Source organism: Bos indicus, chromosome 4 (genome assembly GCF_029378745.1).
Source record: "Bos indicus isolate NIAB-ARS_2022 breed Sahiwal x Tharparkar chromosome 4, NIAB-ARS_B.indTharparkar_mat_pri_1.0, whole genome shotgun sequence".
Taxonomy (NCBI): Eukaryota; Metazoa; Chordata; class Mammalia; order Artiodactyla; family Bovidae; genus Bos; species Bos indicus.
In genome coordinates, this window is record NC_091763.1 from 67,959,745 (window position 1) to 67,981,419 (window position 21,675).

Below are 21,675 nucleotides of genomic sequence, written 5' to 3' on the forward strand. Positions count from 1 at the left end.
AGGCATACCTTACATCAGGAATGAAAAAAGCCTATTGCTATATATGCCATGGAAAATGAAAAGATAAAGAGGATATTTTCTAAACTTTATGTCAATAAATTCGGAATTTTACTTAAGAGGATAAGTTTCTAGACAAAAATGCTATTCTGCAAAGGAAAGGTATAACTATAACTTGACCACTGCCAAAATATTATTTCAGAATCACACCTGATGTAGTTGCAAGCATTTTCAGACAGGCAAAATCACTTGCCATACCATTATCTGTGGCAAAATCACCTAGCTTTGAACACTAGGGTTTTACTTAAAAGGAAATTAAATACAAGTCAAGTTTTCTCCTTAGTCCCAATGAGTCTAAAATCATTTTAATCTCATTCCTCACATGTCCAGAAAAGACGTGGCATCTATATCCCTTTAATCTAAAGTTTAAAGGTCTTAAAATTATGATGATGTTGGATGTTACTCTTTTCTCTTAATCTCTGCAGATCATAGGAGAGTTTTTAGAGTTTAAATAGACAGAAGTATTACTGTTGCCCATTTTATCGATACTTAACAATTTAAGCAATTTGTCCAAGGTTCCAGTGGCCACTGATTAATGGAGCTAGAACTGGAACACAGACCTTCAGACTCCAGAGTCACTGACACACTGCTAGAGGAGCCAAACACAGCCAGATTACTCTATGAATTTTCAACCTACTCAGAGCTGGCACAAAGTGAATTAGAGTTTTGGTGTAAGTATAGCCATCTGTCATCTGGGGCTGTAGGAAGCTGGTTCTCAGGACTGGTGTTTTCTATAGGTTTCTGCAAATAAAATTTTCTTCAATGACTGATGCCCCAGAATAATACAGGGGCTTTATTCCCTTCATACCACTGCTGCTGCTGCTGCTAAGTTGCTTCAGTTGTGTCTGACTCTGTGCGACCCCAGAGACAGCAGCCCACCAGGCTCCCCCATCCCTGGGATTCTCCAGGCAAGAACACTGGAGTGGGTTGCCATTCCCTTCTCCAATGCATGAAAGTGAAAAGTGAAAGGGAAGTCACTCAGTCGTGTCCGACTCTTAGCGACCCCATGTACTGCAGCCTACCAGATTCCTCCGTCCATGGGATTTTCCAGGCAAGAGTATTGGAGTGGGGTGCCAGTGCCTTCTCTGCTTCATACCACAGTATAACATACAGTGTCTAGTCTGGAGTTAGGCTCACCTGGGTTCAAATACCAGTTCTGCCATTAACCAGTTTTATGGATTTGAGCATGCTGCTTAATCTTTCCCAGTTTTCTTATCTGTAAAACGGGAATGACAATAGCACCCGTCTTATAGGTGTTCTCTGCTTTTTTGTTTTTGGTGGTTTGTTTTTGTTTTTAGTGAGAAGAAACACAAAAGCACCTGGAACGATAACTGGCACACGGTTAAGCTCTCAATAAAACAAGGTATATACCTATCTTCTTCCAGTCCATCGCCACCTCTAACTTTACCTTGGCTTTAAACTTTAAAAACAAAAGTTTATTTTCACTCACTGTTCTTTAAAGCAAAATATTGGCATTTGAGCCAAAATGTCCCTCTGAATACTGACATGGTGCCCAGAATACAGGATTTACAGCTTAGAGATGATGTTAGCTTCACTACAAATACTTTCAGGGAATGGCAATGCAGAAGACTTCAGTGTAGGGCTGGGTCCATATGCCTAGCTGAAAGGAGTTAAGAAACCGTGGAGGCAACATATAGATTCCCCCCCTCCCCCAGTATTTCTGTAAGTGACATTTATGAATATTTCACTAGAATTTGGTCATATTCATTTACAGAGATTTATTAGTGAAAGGTACATAAGGTAGGGAATGACAAGTAGGTAAATGGTTAGAAACACAAACTTCACCCAAAACTGCTTAATATAAAAGAAGATTGAATCAGAAAAAGAAGGATGTTCATATATCAAGTATGATTGGAGGGATTTAAACTGAGATTCAGTTCTCCTTTCTCATGACAGGCTACTGACCTTATTTTGGGCCTCTGACAAATCAGTTATGAATTTGCAAGACTTGTAAACAAATCTGGAAATCTTGTTGGGAGTTCATGTTCTTCTCCGGAATCTTTCCCTCTTTTGCACTCACAGGAACATCAAGCAACCACTCTTTTCTGACTCACTTAGCTCCCCCTGTATTCATCAAAATAGACTATGTTTCCACTTTATCCAGTAATCCTAGCAGTCTGCACCTTCTCTAAGTCCATTCCCAGGCATCCACATCAGGTGCGTTTGTCTCAGGGTATAATTTTAAACGACCATGTGCTCAAAATAAATGCAGACACTCTGCTATCTTGAAAAACAGAAAGTCTTTAAATGCATGTTATAGAAACTTCTTTTGTGTTTTGGTAGTGAAGTTCAGAGCTGTTCTAAACATTTATTGGGCTTCAGTGGATATACCAAGTAGTCATTTTCCACCTCTAACCCTCAGTTTCCTTACCTGAAAAATGGAGTCAATCCTCCCATCTTGCAAGATGATTATGAGGATTAAATCAAATACACATTAAACTTCCGCACAGTTATGAGACATGGTGCATGTGTAATGCTTAGTAGCCAGTACTGTTGGAGGTATAACAATGGAGGAAAACAAACCAGGGTCAGTTAGACTTCTGATGCCCCCAAGTACTAGTAGAGTGATCTTAAGCAAGTTACTTAATCACCCCAGGTTTCAGTCTCCTCATCTGTAAAATGGGCATTAAATAGCTCCTTTTAGGGTTGTGTGAGGATTAAGTGAAACTAAATAAGATTGTGTGCATAACTACTACTGAACAGGCAGTAGGTAACACTCAAAAGCAATTAGTATGTTCACAGCATCTGATGAATGTTCAGTAACCAGTGGTAGATATTACTTGAAATGGTACTGATGCTATAAATAATGTGAATAATTTAAGACTGATGACTGTCTCTGGACTGGAATGCTGGAACTGAGCCTTATTCAGTAAGTGATTCCACAAACCCCTAGCTGGTCAGGCCAGCCCACTGCTGCCTCCTGAAGGTGTCAAATCTTACTGCATGGGACTAGAGATCTGACCTGGATCAAGCCCTAGAAACAGCTGAGACACATGCCCATGACTGGGAGAATCACCGAGTTTGGGGGCTGGAAGGGAATTCAGTACTTGGCAGGCAGCAAAGACAACATTCCATGGAGATGCACCTCTCGATGGAAAAGAAGAGAAGAAGCAAAAGGAGAAACAAATGCCAAGAAGGGAGGGAGAAATACAGATGCCATGGCAAAGAACCTCTGCAAACTCTACAGGCGCACATTCCCTACTGTTCTCTTGAAATGATTCTGTCTCTGAAGTAGAGGAAGCCAGAAAAGGCCCCCTCATGTGCCCTCCAGGTCACGGGCTTTTTGAGCTCTGTTCTGCTCATGTCCCAGGCAGGTTGTGTTATCCTACAAGGAAATCAGACACTCCACAAGGAGTGACTTTAGACACTAAACATTTTGGCAGCCCCAAGAAAGTCTCCGGGTCTCTGAGGGCCCCTTTACAGCTCTGGGCTCAGAACCTTGAATTGGTCCGATGTGTTTCACTTAAGTTGCTACATTATTTTCCATTCCTTCTTTCTAGAGAGGAAAACTGGAGAACATAACCAGGCTTCCAAATGAAAAGTTTTAGTGTGGCAGAAGTTAGCATGTCCAAGTCCAGGGGGATCAGAAGCGTGCTGCCCAAATGGTCAGGTTGAGGAGGCCTGAAAGAATATCTTCCCTGAAAAATTCATGGTAACCAAGACAACGAATATTCTATTCTGCCTTCTTCCTTCCTTCCCATCGATTCCCTCCCCTTTCCCCTCCTTTTTTCTCTTCTTTCTCTTCTCCTTTTTCTCTCCCTCCCTCCCTTCCTTCCTTTCCCGTTCTTCTCTCTCTCCCTCCCTTCTTTCTATTTATCCTTCCTTCCATCCTTCTTCCCTTCTTTTCTCCTTCCTTTCCCCTTCCCTCCCTCCCTTCTACTTCCTTCCTCTTTCCCTCCATCCACTTTTCCTAAAGAAACTAAGCTTAACTCTGGAGGACTTTGATATTTGCAGCCAGCAGGGAACAAAGCCTCCACTTCTGTATCTTAGATTCGCATCCATGGATTCAACCAACTGTAGATGAAAACTGGAGAGAGGGGACATCAACAGTTCCAAAAAATACAGCCTTGGATCTTGGATTTGCCACATACTGCCAACTACTTACATAGCACTTATGTTGTATTTACAATAATTTATACCACATTTGCATTGTATTAGGTGTAAGTAATCTCAAGATGATTTAAACAATGTGGAAGATGTGCTTAGGTTCTATGCAAATATAGTCTATATATAAGGGACTTGAGGAGCCTCAGATTTTGGTATCTTCAGGGCTTCTGGAACCAAACACCTGCAAAAAGTATGAATCTGTTATCAAATCAGGCCTGATCTAGCATTCCTAGCAGGGCTGCCCCTGCGGGGCTGGGCTGGGCCTTATTTAAGAAGGTATACATAGATGAGGGGGATTTTGCTGTTGGCAAACCTTCACCTTATTTCACCAAGTAATTCACCCAGAACTGGGAGGAACCTGAAATGGGAACTGTGACACACAAGCCCTTCAGTAAAAAAAAAACAAATTATTAGGAAAGAATGAATTTCGAAAGAGAAATAAATAATAAGAGGGGAGCAATGTGGGTCACCAGAGGCAGGAGAACTCAGATTCTACAGTCTGACCAGTTGGGGTCAACTCTGGGCTTTGTGACCCTGGGAAAGTCACTTCACCTCTCTGTGCCTCAGTTTTCTAATCTCTAAAGTGGGGAGATGAGATGAGCTGGTTGGATGGCATCACCAATTCAATGGACATGAACTTGGGCAAATCTCGGGAGATGGTAGAGGACAGGGAAGCCTGGCATGCTGTACTCCATGGGGTCAAGAAGTCGGACATGACTTGGCAACTGAACAACCAAAAGAGGGGAAAACAGTAGCACTGGTCTCATGGGGCTGTCGTGAAGTCTAAATGAATTAATACGGAAGCACTACATGAACGTTTGCTACGAAAACAAGGAAGGTGGCTATCTGAAAATCCAGGCCTTTTAAACGAGCAGAAGTGAAGGAAGGCAAGATAAATGAAAGACGAAGTGGACATGAAGAGAAGAAAATGTTATCTGAGACTTCTCCCCTTGTGTGAAAACTCTCACATTTTGAGAAAAGTGGGTAAACAAGGAGTGGCCCCCCCCACTGGAATTCTCTCCTGGAAGTCTCATGCTACAGTAGGAGTTGTGTAAGAGGCCCCTGGTCAGGGGAAGGATTGCTTTAGTTGTTACTTAGTTTAAATCTCATTCCCCTTCCAGCCTAAGTAGTCAAGGGGTCACCGTGGCCTTTCTCCCTCCACTGGGAAAGGAAGGAGCCCTGGAAGGAGGCGGGGCTAAGACACAGAGGCCAGAGGGTAGCCTCCGTCTACCCTTCCTAAAAGCCAGGGCCTCCCCGTTCTGTGTAATAAAGAGTTCCTTGTCTCTCCGTGTACAGAGTAATCTCTGAAAGACTGCACTCCAACTTGAGAATGAGCCAACAGCCAGTGGGAAATTTTCTAGCAAATTGGACAGGAACACAATATGAAGGGCAACTGGATCAAAATGCCTCTCTCTCTTTCTGCTTTGTTTTTTTTTTTTTTTTCTTCTAGAAATTCCTATGCCTGAGCCCTGAGGCACTGTTGATCTGGATGTCTTTTCACCAGAAGTTGTCAGGATAATACAGAGTTGCTTTTCCAGGGTTGAGTGACAGGATCTGAGTTCCTGGAATGTAACTGAAAAACCCTGTGACAAAAGCCAATGTTGGAATCCCAAACTTGACTTGTCATTGTGATACCTGGACTTTGACACGGGGTGTAATTTTAGAGATATTGGCTCAGCCTGTGTAGTATCATCTAAGAGAAGGAGGGGAGGTAGGGGGATGAGGAGGACAAGGACCAACCTCCCAGGGCACTGGTTCAGGATGGGCACCCCACAACATGCTCAGGTGTGATTACTGTACCAGGAAGTAAAAACCAGTACAGGAATTTCAAGCTCCTTTAGAACAAGAAAGGAGGCTGTCTCTACCTAATACAAGACTAAGTCCACTGAAGGCTTCTCAGAAAGTGTCAAATAAAATGCAGAGCGCAAAATCCTATCAACATGTCCTTTAGCCTTTCAGACATTATGAATTTCTTATCAAGCAGAGTTTAAAACACTGTGTCCTTGAGGAAATCCTTGTGGTACTTTCTGATATGATTTCTGGACAATGTATCATAGGTCACCACCTCCATTTAAATGTAGGTATAAATGAAAGGAAAGCTAGTTGCACAGTTGTGTCCGACTCTGCGATTCCGTGCATTGTAGCCTGTCCCGCTCCCCTGTCCATGGAATTCTCCAGGCAAGAGTACTGGAGTGGGTTGCCGTTTCCTTCTCCAATGAAAGGAAAGAAAAACAGCAATTCTGCTGGGAGTGATGTGGCAATCAGGGTTTCCATGAGTTTCACAGCCCTGAACAAGTCATCTGCTATTAGTGTTCCTTCTGTAACTTACACACAGTTGCCTTTCCTCTTGAAGTTTATTATTTTCACATATATCTAAAGGTTGAGGAAGGTAGGTTATGAAAGCATGGTCTTAGCTTCATCACACAAGTACTGAGTTCCCATTTCCTGTGAAGCTGCCTCTTTCAACATGTGTCATAACTCAAATATGGGACATTTTATGTTATCTTCCCTCCCCTGTGTTCTCAAAATTAGGAACTTAATCTTACTGTGTGCCAGATACAGTTCTAAGTTATTGGCTTCATTAACTATTTGCTATGAGGTGGATACTATTATAATTATTTCATTTTACAGACGAGAAAACTAAAACTGGGAGGTACAGCAATTACCCCAGGATCACATAGCTGGTAAAAGTTGGGATTTGAGTACAGACAGCTTGATTCAGAACTCTGTGCTCTTCCCATTTTACTATCCTGCAGCTGAAGTGAACAAAACTGCCATTTTTGGCCAAAATTGCTTGTAGCTAATAAACTATATTTATTTTTAATTGCATTGGAAGTACATTTGTTCCATTTCCTTAAAAAAAGGAAAGCAAATCAATACAACCAGAAAAATGTCTTACCCCTAAGGCCTGTGTCTCTGTTGGTTTAACTTTCCTCCTCAGTGTTGTCAGGATAATACCATTCACAAAGTAGATACAGATTTGGTTTTCCAGATTTGGGGGTAACAGGAAAGCTCTATTAGATCTCTGTTGCTACATAACAAATTAACCCCAAACTCAGTTTCTGAAAACAATAAATTCTAAATAAACATTTAAAATCTCATAGGAGAAGGCAATGGCAATCCACTCCAGTACTCTTGCCTGGAAAATCCCATGGATGGAGGAGCCTGGTAGGCTGCAGTCCATGGGGTGGCTAAGAGTTGGACATGACTGAGTGGCTTCACCTTCACTTTTCACTTTCATGCATTGGAGAAGGAAATGGCAACCCACTCCAGTGTTCTTGCCTGGAGAATCCCAGGGACGGGGAAGCCTAGTGGGCTGCCGTCCTATGGGGTCGCACAGAGTGGGACACGACTGAAGTGACTTAGCAGCAGCAGCAGCAGTTTCTCTAGATTAGGAATTTGGTAGCAGTGTAGCTGAATGATTCTGGCTTAGGATCTCTGGTGAGATTACAGGCAAGACATCAGCTGGGGCTGTTCTCATCTAAAGGTTTGACTGGGGCTGGAGGGGCAGTTTTCAAGATTGTTCACTCAGAGTTGTCTTGACAGGAGGCCTCATGTCCTGGCCACATGGGCCTCTCCACAGGACTTTTAGAGTGTCCTCATGATATGCTTACCTCAAGCCCTACAAAACTCTGCTTCATGAGCAAATTTTAAAGTCTCAAACACAATGAGTAATTTTACATTGATAAAATTTCAACTTCAGTTTTTAGTTGGGATCTCCACACTCATCTATTGGCTGAATTTCAGAATTCCTAAGTAAAAGAACTTGGATAAGTCCATCTGATGATATTATGTGTTGAATTGTAAAGTGAAAAAAAGTGTTAGTTGCTCAGTCGTGTCTGACACTTTGTGACCCCATGGACTATAGCCCTCCAGGCTCTTCCCAATCCAGGGATTGAGCCCAGGAATCCTACACTGCAGACAGATTCTTTACAGTCTGAGCCACCAGGGAAGCCGTGTTGAATTGTACCCCTCCCCAAATTCATTTGCTGATATTCTAAGCCCTAATATCCCTGCAACCTTATTTGGGAACAGGGTAGTTACAGATATGATTAGTTAAGATAGAGTAGGATAGGCCCCTAATCCAACATGATTAGTGTCCTTATAAAAAGGGGATAGGCTGGATAGAGACATATCCACATGGTGAACACTATGTGAATATGAAGGTGGATATACAGGCCAGGGAACACCCTCAAATTGGAACAAATCATCAGAACCTAGGAGAAGGGCATGGAACAGAGTCTCCTTCACAACTCTCGGAAGGAATCAACCCTGTTGACATCTTGATCTTGGATTTCCAGGCTTCAGAACTGTCGGACAATATATATCTGTTGTTCTAAGCCACTTGGTTCATGGTACTTTGTTACAGAAGCCCTAGGAAGCTAATACAGATGGTAAGGGGAAAAAAACCAAAAAACAAAAAAAAAACAACTTGACATCTCTAGAAGAGATCTCTAAAGGACAGGAGGCATGGTTCTCCTGCATCCATGGGTTGACCATGGGGCTTTCCTCAAAAGATTATATTGTGTCTTTTTCCTGCCACCCATTAAAAGAAAAAAACCATTTGACCTTCCAAAAGCACGTTCCTGAGTAAAACTGGCAAAAACTCTGAATGGACAGTCAAGGTTTCCTGATCTTGCCCAAGAGAGCGGATATTTTATTACTCTTTCATGACCACAAGGTATTTCCTAAGCTCATTAAGCACATTTTTCCTGAGCAAGATCTTGTCTTAATAAGGCCACCGACACCCCATTCCTCCAGCCTCCGTCATCAGGCAGGATAAAAGGCTGAAGTGCGGGTGGAGATGAGAGGAGGCTCTGGAGAGTTCCAACTCTGCTTGTTTATTTTGAGACACACTTGTGCTCCAACGTGGGCCATCACAATTGTGGTCAAAGCATTAGGAATCCGAAGAACACAAACAAAGCTAACTGTGGCGAAGGGCCAGGGTAAAGGAAGGGCCAGGGTGAGGTTTTCTTCAACATTGTACAAGGAGGGCAATTTTGCATAGCCTTTTATATGATAATCACAGCCCTTTCGTTGGTATTGAACTTTGCAGCAAGAAGGAAAAATAAATAAATAAGGCTGACTAATGGCTTGTTTCCCCAGAGGCGGCTTTTTATGGGATCATATGTTTTTTCAGCTTTTCAGTCACAGTTTCCTGCTTGGATGTTAGGAGCCCTTGACATTGGCTATGGCTTAGTGCACTCTGGACAGCAGCCCAAGCCACCTCAGAGCAGCTGGAGAGGGGTCCAGCTGGACCACAGCACCTTCCCAGGTCACAGCAATGGCGAACCCGGTCCCCTTCGATGAGCTGCACTCAGTGCCAGGTCTTTCAGCACCTTCCAGGTCAAGCATGACCCTCCTTAGCCAGTTGTAGTGAGGCAAACAAGGGTTGGGTGGATGGGGAGCCTGTGACAAACAGTCTGGAGGCATTCAAAAGCAAGAACAGCAACTCTGAACTGCTTTTGTTCCTGTTCCATTCATAGCTGCTCCTTCCCAGGATCAGAAAGGACTTTTAGAATTGGACCGTCTTGAATTTTTAAATCTTTGCTCTGCCCACTGAGTGACTAAGAGCAAGTAACTAACTTTCTGAGCTTCCTTTCTTACCAGTAAAATTATAAGTTATAAAACCTGTCTTATGGGCCTCTTATTAGGATAAAAGATAATATTTGGAAGACACCTGGCAGATTGTAGGTGCCAAGCAAGAAGTAGCTAGTGCTGTGATCAAGTGTCCTAAACCCTGCCCCTGCTCCACCATCAAAGCAACTTCCCTGGCAGATTACCGTATTGAAAGACAATGCAAAGTGTGCTGGAGCCGAAAATACCCTGGAGTTGGGCTCAGTAAACAAATAAGCAAAAACCATAGTCTTTAAGCTCCCCTTCTGCGGTTTTCACTTTATTTCACTACTTTTGAGTGGGAGGAAATTACTCTGGAATGCCTTCTGTTTTGCTCCCCTTCTGAGAAGGCCATAGAGCAAGGGAATCAGGATGGGAGAAGGGAGATAGATGGTTTGTGCCTTTATTTTTGCCACTTTGGATTGGGTGGCGGAGGGACTGAAGATGTTGATTAAAATGCACCACCCTCTTGGTCTTGGATAATTGCAATTTAATTATACTTGGGGCAGTGGTTTTATCATATTAAATTTGGGGGAAAGGCACAAGATGAGTCATGGAAAATTTTCTGATAAAATTGTGGAAACTTGGGACATCTGTGATTTTTTTTCCCCTTGCCTCACTCCTTTCCTACTTTCCTGATCCGCCCTCTTCTGCCTGCCAAAAGGGCTCCCTGCAGGGACCCATACTGAGAAGGCTCCCTTCCCTCCCTCAACATCTACTCCCTAGGCCTCAGGTTTTGCTGAGTCTCACAGTCAATCATCCTCTTCCCTGTATTTTGGGAACATTGGAACCCATCTCCTCCCAAGAGGCCAGCAGGTCACACAGTTAATTTATGGAAACCTGTTGCATGCTCAGACCATAGCTCCCCAGTTGCTCCCACAGGAGAACCAAAAATCGGTTGCCTTTCCTCATAAATCACAGTCCCCTGTCTCCAAGTTTGTTGCGTCAGAAGGACTGAGGTGTGACCCTGGTTATGGGCAGTTATTGAAAGTCACTTGATGCTCTACCCTCTCACTGCCTCTCTGAGGTCCACTCTTGAAGTGACAGGCCCAAGATAGCCCAGAAAGTTGTAGAGGTTCCCCTCAAAGATATTCTGAGACAGACAATAGTCAGAGGATGGCCAAGGAAGGGGAAGAAATATCATATTCTTCCTTGAAAATATCATGTTCTTCCCTTCTAGAGAAACACACTAATTCTGCGATGACGAGCCTTTTTTTTTAACCTAGAACATTTGTTAAGGTAATAATAATTATAATCACACTCATTCATTTTTATAGCACACTGAAGCATACACATTTCTTTCACATAATTTAGAATCAAAATGCTGTTTACACTTAATGTCACAGCATTCTCAAAAACCATCCTGCTGGCTATTTTTCTTCATCGTGAAAATATTTCCTTTGACAATTACAGAACAATTGGCGCTAACTCAATTAGAGCCTGAGCTTCCCAGGTGGTGCTAGTGGTAAAGACCCCACCTGCTGATGCAGGAGACGTAAGAGATGTGGGTTCGATCCCTGAGTTGGGAAGATCCCTCGAAGGCAGGCATGGCAGTCCACTCCAGTACTCTTGCCGGGAGAATCCCATGGACAGAGGAGCCTGGTGGGCTACAGTCTATAGACTCACAAAGAGCAGACACGACTGAAGCAACTTAGCACACACAGAGTTAGAGCTCACATCAAGAAGATCTGCTCACCTGAAGACTGACACTAAGGGCCCACATTTCAAGAAATCTCTGGACACATTCAAAATGTCCCAGAGTGACCATACATTAAAAGAGAGTATGGGTGGAACAAATGTCAACATAGCCCTGACATGAGCTAGACAAAATATACTTTCTACTTATTAAGTATATTCTACGTGTCAAGCTATTTGCTAGACCCTTTACATGTAATTATACCTAAACCTCACCATAACTTTATGAGGTAAATAGAAATAGAGGCTCAGAAAAGACAGGTGACTTGGTAAGGCTACAAAACCAATAAGTCAGGATATCTCAAGCTCTTTCCATGGCAGTCATGCAAAGATGGTTTCAAAGGATTCGAGCTCCATGGGACATTAAGGGCTATTCCACAGAAATAAAAGGGTTCTGTGGTCAAATTAGAAGCTAGAAAAATGGTGGGCTGAACAAGGCTTCTTTCACTCAGGACCTCTTCAAGCCCTTAAAATGCCAATGTACATTGTGAACCCCTAAGAGAAGGATGAAGTTAAACAAATAGTGAACCTCTCGACAAAGGACTGCATAGAGCAGAAGTTCCTTACAAGAGTGGTTTTCAAAGTACAGTCTCCAGACCAGTGGTATCACCCTCTAGGACTTGCCATGCTCAGACTTAGAGAATTGGTCTGGAGTGGGGCCCCAGATTTTGTCCTTTCAGCAAGTTCCCAGGTGATGATACTGGTGATGCTGGTGATTCTGATACAGCCTATTTCTTAGGAGTAGTTTTCCAGGGAAGGCATTTTGGTAAACCATAAAATAGAAGTACTATGTGGCACTGACCTTGGTATTTGGTTCTAGCAGCAAAAAGAAAGAAAGGATGGCAGGCTCTTCCTGCTTTTAAGATTTTTTTTTTTTTTTAATGTGAACCATTTTTAAAGTCTTTATTGAATTTGTTACAATACTGCCTCTGTTTCATGTTTTGGTTTTTTGGCCATGAAACATGTGGAATCTTAGCTCCCCAACCAGGGATTGAACCTGTACCCTTTGCATTGGAAGGTGAAATCTTAACCACCGAACTGCAAAGGAAGTCCCAAGGACAGGCTTTTACTGGGGCAGAAGGCTGGTCTTTCAGCTCGTAATTAGGAAGGGATAATAGTAATTGTGGTTGTGATGATTCCAAACTAGTTCTTTGAAACTGGAAAAGCCCATTTCAGCAAGAATCACTGCAACTAGCCAGGGTGCATGCCATGTCTCAGCTCTAATTCCCTGATGGAATTGCCCTCCTTTGATACAAGGTGAAAGAGTAAACATTCTGCCACCATCATGGATTTAATATTTCCCAGTTTTCTCATTCTTGGTAAGGGGTGTAGAGTCTGGGTCTTTCTTTAAAAAGAGAAGTCGTTCAGTCATGTCCAACTCTTTGCAACACCATGGACTGTAGCCTACCAGGCTCCTCCATCCATGGGAATTTCCAGGCAAGAGTACTGGAAGTGCTCTGGAAGTGCACTGGAAGTGGGTAGACATTTCCTTCTCCAGGGGATCTTCCCAACCCAGGGATTGAACCCAGGTCTCCTGCATTGCAGGCAGACGCTTTACCGTCTGAGCCACCAAGGTTAGAGTCTGGGTCTTAAAGTGTGGATAAATTAAATACCACATGTAGAGAGTAGAGGGCCTCACTGGGTCCATAATATTCATGACAAAAGAGAAAACAAGAATGAATGAACTGAATGGTTCATGCCTGTGCTCCAAGTTGGTGTGGACCTTGAACATATCCATAGTCTCCCCTGGGCCACTTCCCCAGAAGGACCAGGACTGGCAGCCAAGCAGCGCCTCTCTAGTGTGTAGCTGGCTTTGAAATTTCCAGCATGCCCAGGCTACATGGCCACGCAGACTGTGTTTTCCAATCAGGCCAAACTTGCCTAAACTATGGACTCATAGTTTGGCAAGATCAACCTTGATGATAGATCTGCCCCAAAGAAGGTTTTTGTTTTTGTTTTTTTTTACCAGCAATGTTCTACAGTAACCAAAATTCTGGTGGTCCTCAACATCCAGACACTGGAAGAAACATATCATTCCAGGAAGCTACTTAAATGTCAAAGAAGACTATGTAAGATGGTATCTGTGAGATCAGCAATTCTGTGGATAAATAACTGAGGAACAGATGACTGTGTTCTAGAGATGATAAAGTTTCACTCCAATCTGTTCCATGGGAACTTCTATTACATTGCTTGGAAGAAAGCATCCTTGAACAATTCTTCTGACCTGGAAGTCAGCCTAGCCCACATCTGCTAAACCTTCCTAAAAATAAATAGTGGGTATACTCAGTACCTGGGTAGTGAAAGGAAATTTGCGGGAAGCTCTGAGACTCTGGATTTATATAAGAATCACCTATAACAACAAGAGACTATCTCCTGCTGGGTATGGATCATAGACACCAAACCCACCTCTGAGCTGTGACTAAAGCCTTTGGAAGGTTTTAGTCTCTTGGCCCACCGCAGTGATGAAAGGCACTTCTGAGTCACAACTACCACTTAAAATCCAGTAAAAATTTTGGGAACAGTGTATGTGCTTAATTTCCATCACAGATTTGGCACTAAAGTCTCAGCAGCCTCTGATCCTTGGGTATACATATACTGAAGGGGAAGAAAATAAGAGTTATTGAGCACCACTGCATTCACATTGCAGTGCTTTACACAGCAAGTTCATCCATCTTCAAGAACACCTTATGCGATAAATAATCAGCTTCACCATCTTACAGTTGAGAAGACCAAGGCTCACCATGTCAGGTTACTTAACCTACCTAACCTACCACTCTACCTCACACAGACATACACACAATAATGCATTAAGAAATATTTAGCTTTGGCCTATTTTACTACTACAGCACAAAACACTTTATTGTAAATGCTGACATCTTAAATGATACCTTATATATACCAATGACTGACAGGTATAACACACTTTTGAATGAACAGATGAATTTCTCATTCACAGCCCTCTTGCTTTCAATTCAAGATTCTCTACACAGTATTGCTATTAACCCATAACTATGTTCTTGGAAAACACAGATTTAAGGGACTAGATCTGATAGACAGAGTGCCTGATGAACTATGGACAGAGGTTCGTGACATTGCACAGGAGACAGGGATCAAGACCATCCCCATGGAAAAGAAATGCAAAAAAGCAAAATGGCTGTCTGGGGAGGCCTTACAAATAACTGTGAAAAGAAGAGAAGTGAAAAGCAAAGAATAAAAGGAAAGATATAAGCATCTGAATGCAGAGTTCCAAAGAAGAGCAAGGAGAGATAAGAAAGCCTCCTTCAGTGATCAATGCAAGGAAATAGAGGAAAACAACAGAATGGGAAAGACTAGAGATCTCTTCAAGAAAATTAGAGATACCAAGAGAACATTTCATGCAAAGATGGGCTCGATAAAGGACAGAAATGTAATGGACCTAACAGAAACAGAAGATATTAAGAAGAGATGGCAAGAATACACAGAAGAACTGTACAAAATAGATCTTCACGACCCAGATAATCACAATGGTGTGATCATTCACCTAGAGCCAGACATCCTGAAATGTGAAGTCAAGTGGGTCTTAGAAAGCATCACTACGAACAAAGCTAGTGGAGGTGGTGGAATCCAGTTGAGCTATTTCAAATCCTGAAAGATGATGCTGTGAAAGTGCTGCACTCAATATGCCAGCAAATTTGGAAAACTCAGCAGTGGCCACAGGACTGGAAAAGGTCAGTTTTCATTCCAATCCCAAAGAAAGGCAATGCCAAAGAATGCTCAAACTACCGCACAATTGCACTCATCTCACACGATAGTAAAGTAATGCTCAAAATTCGCCAAGCCAGGCTTTAGCAATACGTGAACCGTGAACTTCCAGATGTTCAAGCTGGTTTTAGAAAAGACAGAGGAACCAGAGATCAAATTGCCAACATCCGCTGGATCACCGAAAAAGCAAGAGAGTTCCAGAAAAACATCTATTTCTGCTGTATTGACTATGACAAAGCCTTTGACTGTGTGGATCACAAGAAACTGTGGAAAATTCTGAAAGAGATGGGAATACCAGACCACCTGACCTGCCTCTTGAGAAACCTATATGCAGGTCAGGAAGCAACAGTTAGAACTGAACATGTAACAACAGACTGGTTCCAAACAGGAAAAGGAGTACGTCAAGGCTGTATATTGTCACCCTGATTATTTACCTTATATGCAGAGTACATCATGAGAAACGCTGGTCTGCAGGGAGCACAAGGTGGAATCAAGATTACCGGGGGGAATATCAATAACCTCAGATATGCAGATGACACCACCCTTATGGCAGAAAGTGAAGAGGAACTCAAAAGCCTCTTGATGAAAGTCAAAGAGGACAGTGAAAAAGTTGGCTTAAAACTCAACATTCAGAAAACTAAGATCATGGCATCTGGTCCCATCACTTCATGGGAAATAGATGGAGAAACAGTGGAAGCAGTGTCAGACTTTATTTTTGGGGGCTCCAAAATCACTGCAGATGGTGATTGCAGCCATGAAATTAAAAGACACTTACTCCTTGAAAGGAAGGTTATGACCAACCTAGATAGCATATTGAAAAGCAGAGACATTACTTTGCCAACAAAGGTTCATCTAGTCAAGGCTATGGTTTTTCCAGTGGTCATGTATGGATGTGAGAGTTAGACTATGAAGAAGGCTGACCGCTGAAGAATTGTGTGGTGTTGGAGAAGACTCTTGGGAGTCCCTTGGACTGCAAGGAGATCCAACCAGTCCATTCTGAAGGAGATCAGCCGTGGGTGTTCTTTGGAAGGACTGATGCTGAAGCTGAAACTCCAATACTTTGGCCACCTCATGCGAAGAGTTGATTCATTGGAAAAGACCCTGATGCTGGGAGGGATTGGGGGCAGGAGGAGAAGGGGACGACAGAGGATGAGATGGCCGGATGGCATCACTGACTTGATGGACATGAGTTTGGGTAAACTCCGGGAGGTGGTGATGGACAGGGAGGCCTAGCGTGCTGCGATTCATGGGGTCGCAAAGAGTCGGACACAACTGAGCAACTGAACTGAACTGAACTGATGTTCTTGGATATTTTTCATCCTCAGTCATCCCAGCTCTTTCATGAATTAGCAAATTTCTTAAAAGGAAAATGGATACTGAAACTCTTTAAGATGTCTCTCAAAATGCTGTAGAAGGCACTTCAGCTCTCCTTGCCACAGATAAACCAGGTAATTTTGCTGCATGAAGACATTCATTCATGTACGCATTCATGTTCATTTATTCACTCATTCTAATAATTCTTCATGAAACTTCTTCCACAAGTGAGGCAATGGTGCTGGGAGTGATGGAAGGGGTAGGCAGTACCTTGCAACAACATGGCTTATGGTCCAGGGCAGATGGGAAAATGCAGTAAATATGAGAACATGAGATAGGCAGGGAGAAGTGCCGTAAGAAGTGATTGAAAAGCAATGTGGGAATTCAGAGGAGGCCAAGGTCACATCAGGTGAGGAGGAATTAGAGAAGGCTTCATGGGGGTGGCATCTGACATAGACTTTCACAGATGGGTTAGATTTGGTCAAAGATGAGCGGAGGGGAAAACCTTCCGGGTGAAGATAACTGTGTACGTAAGCACAATGAGGTGGGGAAGCCACAGATAGATTTAGGGAGTAAGTGACAGTTGCTCAGTCGTGTCCAACTCTTTGCGACCCTGTGGACTGTAGCATGCCAGGCTTCTCTGTCCATGGAATTCTCCAGGCAAGAATACTGGAGTGGGTTGCCATTCCCTCCTCCAGGGGATCTTCCTGACCCAGGGATCGAATCTGGGTCTCCTGCATTGCAGGCAGATTCTTTACTGTCTGAGCTACTAGGAATTTAGGGAAGGGAGGTCTTATTCCACTTTTCTGGAGCAGAAAACACATGAGAGAAAATAACACAAAAAAGAAAACTGATAAATTAAGTAAGGATCAGGTCATGAAGAATCCGCAGCTAAACTGAGCTGCCACAGTCACTGTTACTTCCATTGTACCCCTGATTCCACAGGAGCTTAGGACCCATCAAGAAAGCCAAACCTACCCCCCAGACCCTTAGACTAGCGGCTCCCCTACCAGAACATTGCCTTGGCACCTGGCCCACCTAGTACAACACCTGGGACATATTAAGCCTTCAATAAAAGTTTGCTGGATTGAATCGGGAGGACAGAAGAGAAATATTTCCAGTGGAGGAAGTTGAAGTTGGAGAGAGGTTCATGGCAAAGTTTTCTTTTAAAATCCAATGGTTAAATATAAATATAACACTGACCACAGCCTACGTATCAGAAATTACTCTATCCTGCTGCCCCAATTCCTATCACAGCCAGAAATAATGGTGTAGCAACCCCCATTGCCCAATCCAAAGCAATGTCCTAAGAGAACACAGCAGCATTCTCTTTAGAGTGCTCTCTCCTCGGGGGCAGTCATTCCCCCGGGTATTACTCTATTAGAATCTAACGTAAATTCCAAATACAGCCCCACTCAGCAAATGTTCATTTTATTCCAGGAAAACAGAGGTCATCAGGACCAGGCAAGGAAGGAAATGTCCCACAGCAGGAGCATGTTACAACACTAGAGATGAGAAGATTGTCCGGGTCTGGGTTGGACCGGGAATTATGTATTTTGGTAAGCAGGGCAGTGGGGGGGGGGGGGGGGGGACTGTGTGACCTCAGTGACATTGATAAATGTATTGTGGAGAGAAGCAGCCTTTTTTTTTTTCCCTGAGATTTCAGGGTCAGCTGTGTTACTGCAGCCACTGCTACAGAACATGGAAGAATTTGGGGCTGAGACTGGAGGCCTAGAGGAGAATTTTTAAAGACCAGGGTAGAGTGGGTGGGTGCACTCAAGATTTTTTCATGTATTTGTGCAGATCAAGCAGAGCATGATGCTTTGCAAAGCTTCTACTGAGCATTTTTTAAAGTAAATTAGCACGTATGTTAAAACACACAGGTACCATAAGGGGATGAAGATAGAGGCAATAGAGGTGATCTGAAATAATGGGAAGCACAGGAATTTTCCAGCTGACTCTGTGTGTGTGTGTGTGTGTGTGTGTGTGTTAGTCTCTCAGTCGTGTCCGAATCTTTGCAACCCTGTGGACTGTAGCCCGCTAGGTTCCTCTGTCCATGGGATTCTCTAGGCAAGAATCCTGGAGTGGGTTGCCACTTCCTTCTCCATCCAGCAGACAGACCTATGTACAGATACTGGATCTGCAACTTTGAGCTTGGTCACTTTCAGTAAACTAAATAAGCTTTAGCTTCTTATTATGTTAAATGAAGGTAAAAACACTCATAGTGTTGTTGTAATGATCAGGGAATAATGCAAACAAAACTTCTGTCACTGTGTCTGACAAATAGTAGGGACCCATAAATGAATGGTAGTGAATTTTATGATTACTAGTTCATAATCTCAATTCCAATTCATTTGGTGTCAGGTTTCCCCACTATGTCTAAATTTGTATAAAATGGGCTTTTCATGTATCTTTATCTCTAAACTCAGTTTTCAGAGAAATCACGAAAATTGAGTTGCAAAGAAACTCAGGAGTCATAGACCCCAACGTGGATGTACTCCTACAGGATACATTAACATCCTTTCCTAAAACATCTTCCTTGCATGCAAGCTCTCTCTGTGCACCAAAATCAGCCCTAATTTATATGATCAAAAACACAAGATTCTGGGGAGGGAGGGTCATAGAAACACTCTGAAGAATGCCAAATTAGATTCACCAATACATGGCTTCTCTGTGGAAGATAAAAGACATCCATTAATTTGGTAAAGGCTATCACTGTTTTAAAAATCTATTAAATACAGTGATTGGCACAATAGAAGGGGTTATAAATAAACAAATCATGCAATTATTACTGTTTGAATTTTGGCAAGATAATAAAAAGAGCAGGGGTATAATCAGGAAATAATAGAAAAGATCTGCAAGGCACCCCTGCAATTAGTGATAAACAGAACTTGGCTCCAAGTTGGAGCCCCAATATGTCTCTCATTAAAGAGCCCTGGGACCTGTTCCTGGGGCAGACCTCTGCTAGCTTGGGGAGAAGTGAGGTAACCAAAATGTCAGTGCACACTCCCCCGTATTCAGATAATCTTTTACTACAGTATTATAACCACCTGGGCTGAAATGACTACCTTATGCTGAGTGAAGACCAATCCACAGTCTTCCGAAACTCTAATTGAGATGTTTCCTGTTCTCAGCTTTTTGACTCTTTCCTTTGTAATACCATAAACACACACACACACACACAAACACACACACACACAGAGGCATTGTGCAATGGGCCCCTTCGCTCATGTTTCCTTCCCCCTTTCACCTTCTTTTATTAATGGTACCTCTTAAAGAGATAAATGCTCCCACACAAGTGATACCACTTAAACAGATAAATAGTCCACACTGGAGAGACACAGAGAGCATGAGAGAAAATCCTGTCTTATTAGACTAGAAACAGACACACTATATTAATGCAAAAAAATCAGCATATGGTTCTAATAGGCTTTCTTAAAATGATTTATCAGCTGTGATTAAGCCCTCAACCAGCATGTCTATCTTCATAAATAAAGCAGAAGTGTACCTTGCTCTCAAATGTATCTGCAGTATCTTATTACCTAGCCCTGCACAGTGCACTCCACTTACAACACGGCTCTGGGGAGCCAAGAATTTGTGTGCAATCACAAAGTGTGTGCTCTAAAGAGACTGCCAAGATTTAGGACTCTTATCTCTGAGATAGTCTTACTAAAAATCCATTACAATGAAGGTTTATCCCCTCTCTCAGTGCCATGGAGCTCAGCATGGCTGAAATATGAACAGGTAATTAAAAGGATATGCCTGATTTTACAGTGAGCCCAGTGACACAGAATCACCAAACAGCTGTTGGGAAAGGCATTTGGCACGGGGCACAGGTTACCTCTATTGGGGTGTGTGAGGGGGAATGTAGAAAACGAAGACCACTTGAAGAATCAGAATTGGTCTCTTAATTCTTTTCTATGGAATGCAAAGACAAATGAAAATATTAGTTATCTTGGTCTAGACCTCATTCTCTGGCTGGCTAATATGGCAGATGGTCTCAGGGTCACCCATGAAAAGGGCTTGACAAACATCCCCCACCCCCAACAGGGGATGAGGAAGTCAGGGCTAGGACTTCCAAATGAAGGAGCAGGAGCTAGGTGAAAGAGTTGTGAGCAGAGTAAGCCATCAACAATGTTTGAGAACTATAGAGAATCAACCATTCCATATGCACAGGGCATGGTTCTCCTGGAGTGGAATTTACTCTTTAATTAAAAGCCAGTAAGTCCAGAGGACGAATAAATCCCACAGAGTCCAAGTAAAGTATTTGACTGGCAAACTTCCTTTCAAGTCATTCCTAACATATACCCAAAGCCTCCGTCATATTCTCTCCCTTCTAACACCCACCTGTAGGCTCAGATCAGAGACATATAGGATGTCCCCTGTTCTGTAAGCATTTCTCGGGCTTTTCTCTATACTTTCAGTTTGACCGAGATAGAAATGTGTGATCTCTGTGTTCTCTGACAGCCACAAACCACTGTTGATTCAGGCATGCTTGTTGTAGCATCATCAGATTCTGCCGAAAGGCAGTAGACATTAGGAGGGGCAACACCTAAAATCTCACAAGAGCAAATAGTGCTTGGACTCTTCAACCAATGTTATTAACAGATTTTTCTCTGTAAAATGCACCCGGGTAGCTATAGTCTGTGAATGTTAGACTCAATTAGGAGAACGGCACTAATGAGGTCAAAGCAGCTCCTCTCTCCTGTGATCACAGACTGCACCCCTGGCCCTGGCCAGCTGTCTGGCAATATGTGCTTCTGGTCACAAGGGGGTCCATGGGAGGGTGTGTGTGTGTGTGTGTGTGAGTGTTTGTATCTGTGCACATCCATCACCGTTAATGGGAAATCACCCCTAAGTTCACACCCAGTTGAGGGACAGATCAGGCATGCTGCCTTCAAAATCAGAGGGCAGCAGGCAGCTGTACTTGGGACATCAAAAGTCTCTTTTATCTGGTGTTGAACTGGACACAGGTAGCAATCCACAGTAGTAGTCAGAAAAGCAAGGACTTATTCACAAAGCCTAATGGCCCACTTTGCCTAAGACATGTACTTGTGAATGTGTGCATTACTATGATACAGATAAAAATGTCTAGCAGAAATCTGGATCAAGGAGCTGTCCCCC

At 43.0% G+C, this 21,675-nt stretch overlaps 1 protein-coding gene across 3 annotated transcripts in view; it reads right to left on the minus strand.

Annotated features, from left to right (window-relative positions):
• CREB5 (cAMP responsive element binding protein 5) overlaps window positions 1-21,675 on the minus strand; it is a 439,163-nt gene that overhangs the window by 307,199 nt on the left and 110,289 nt on the right. The gene's annotated exons all lie outside the window — the stretch shown is intronic.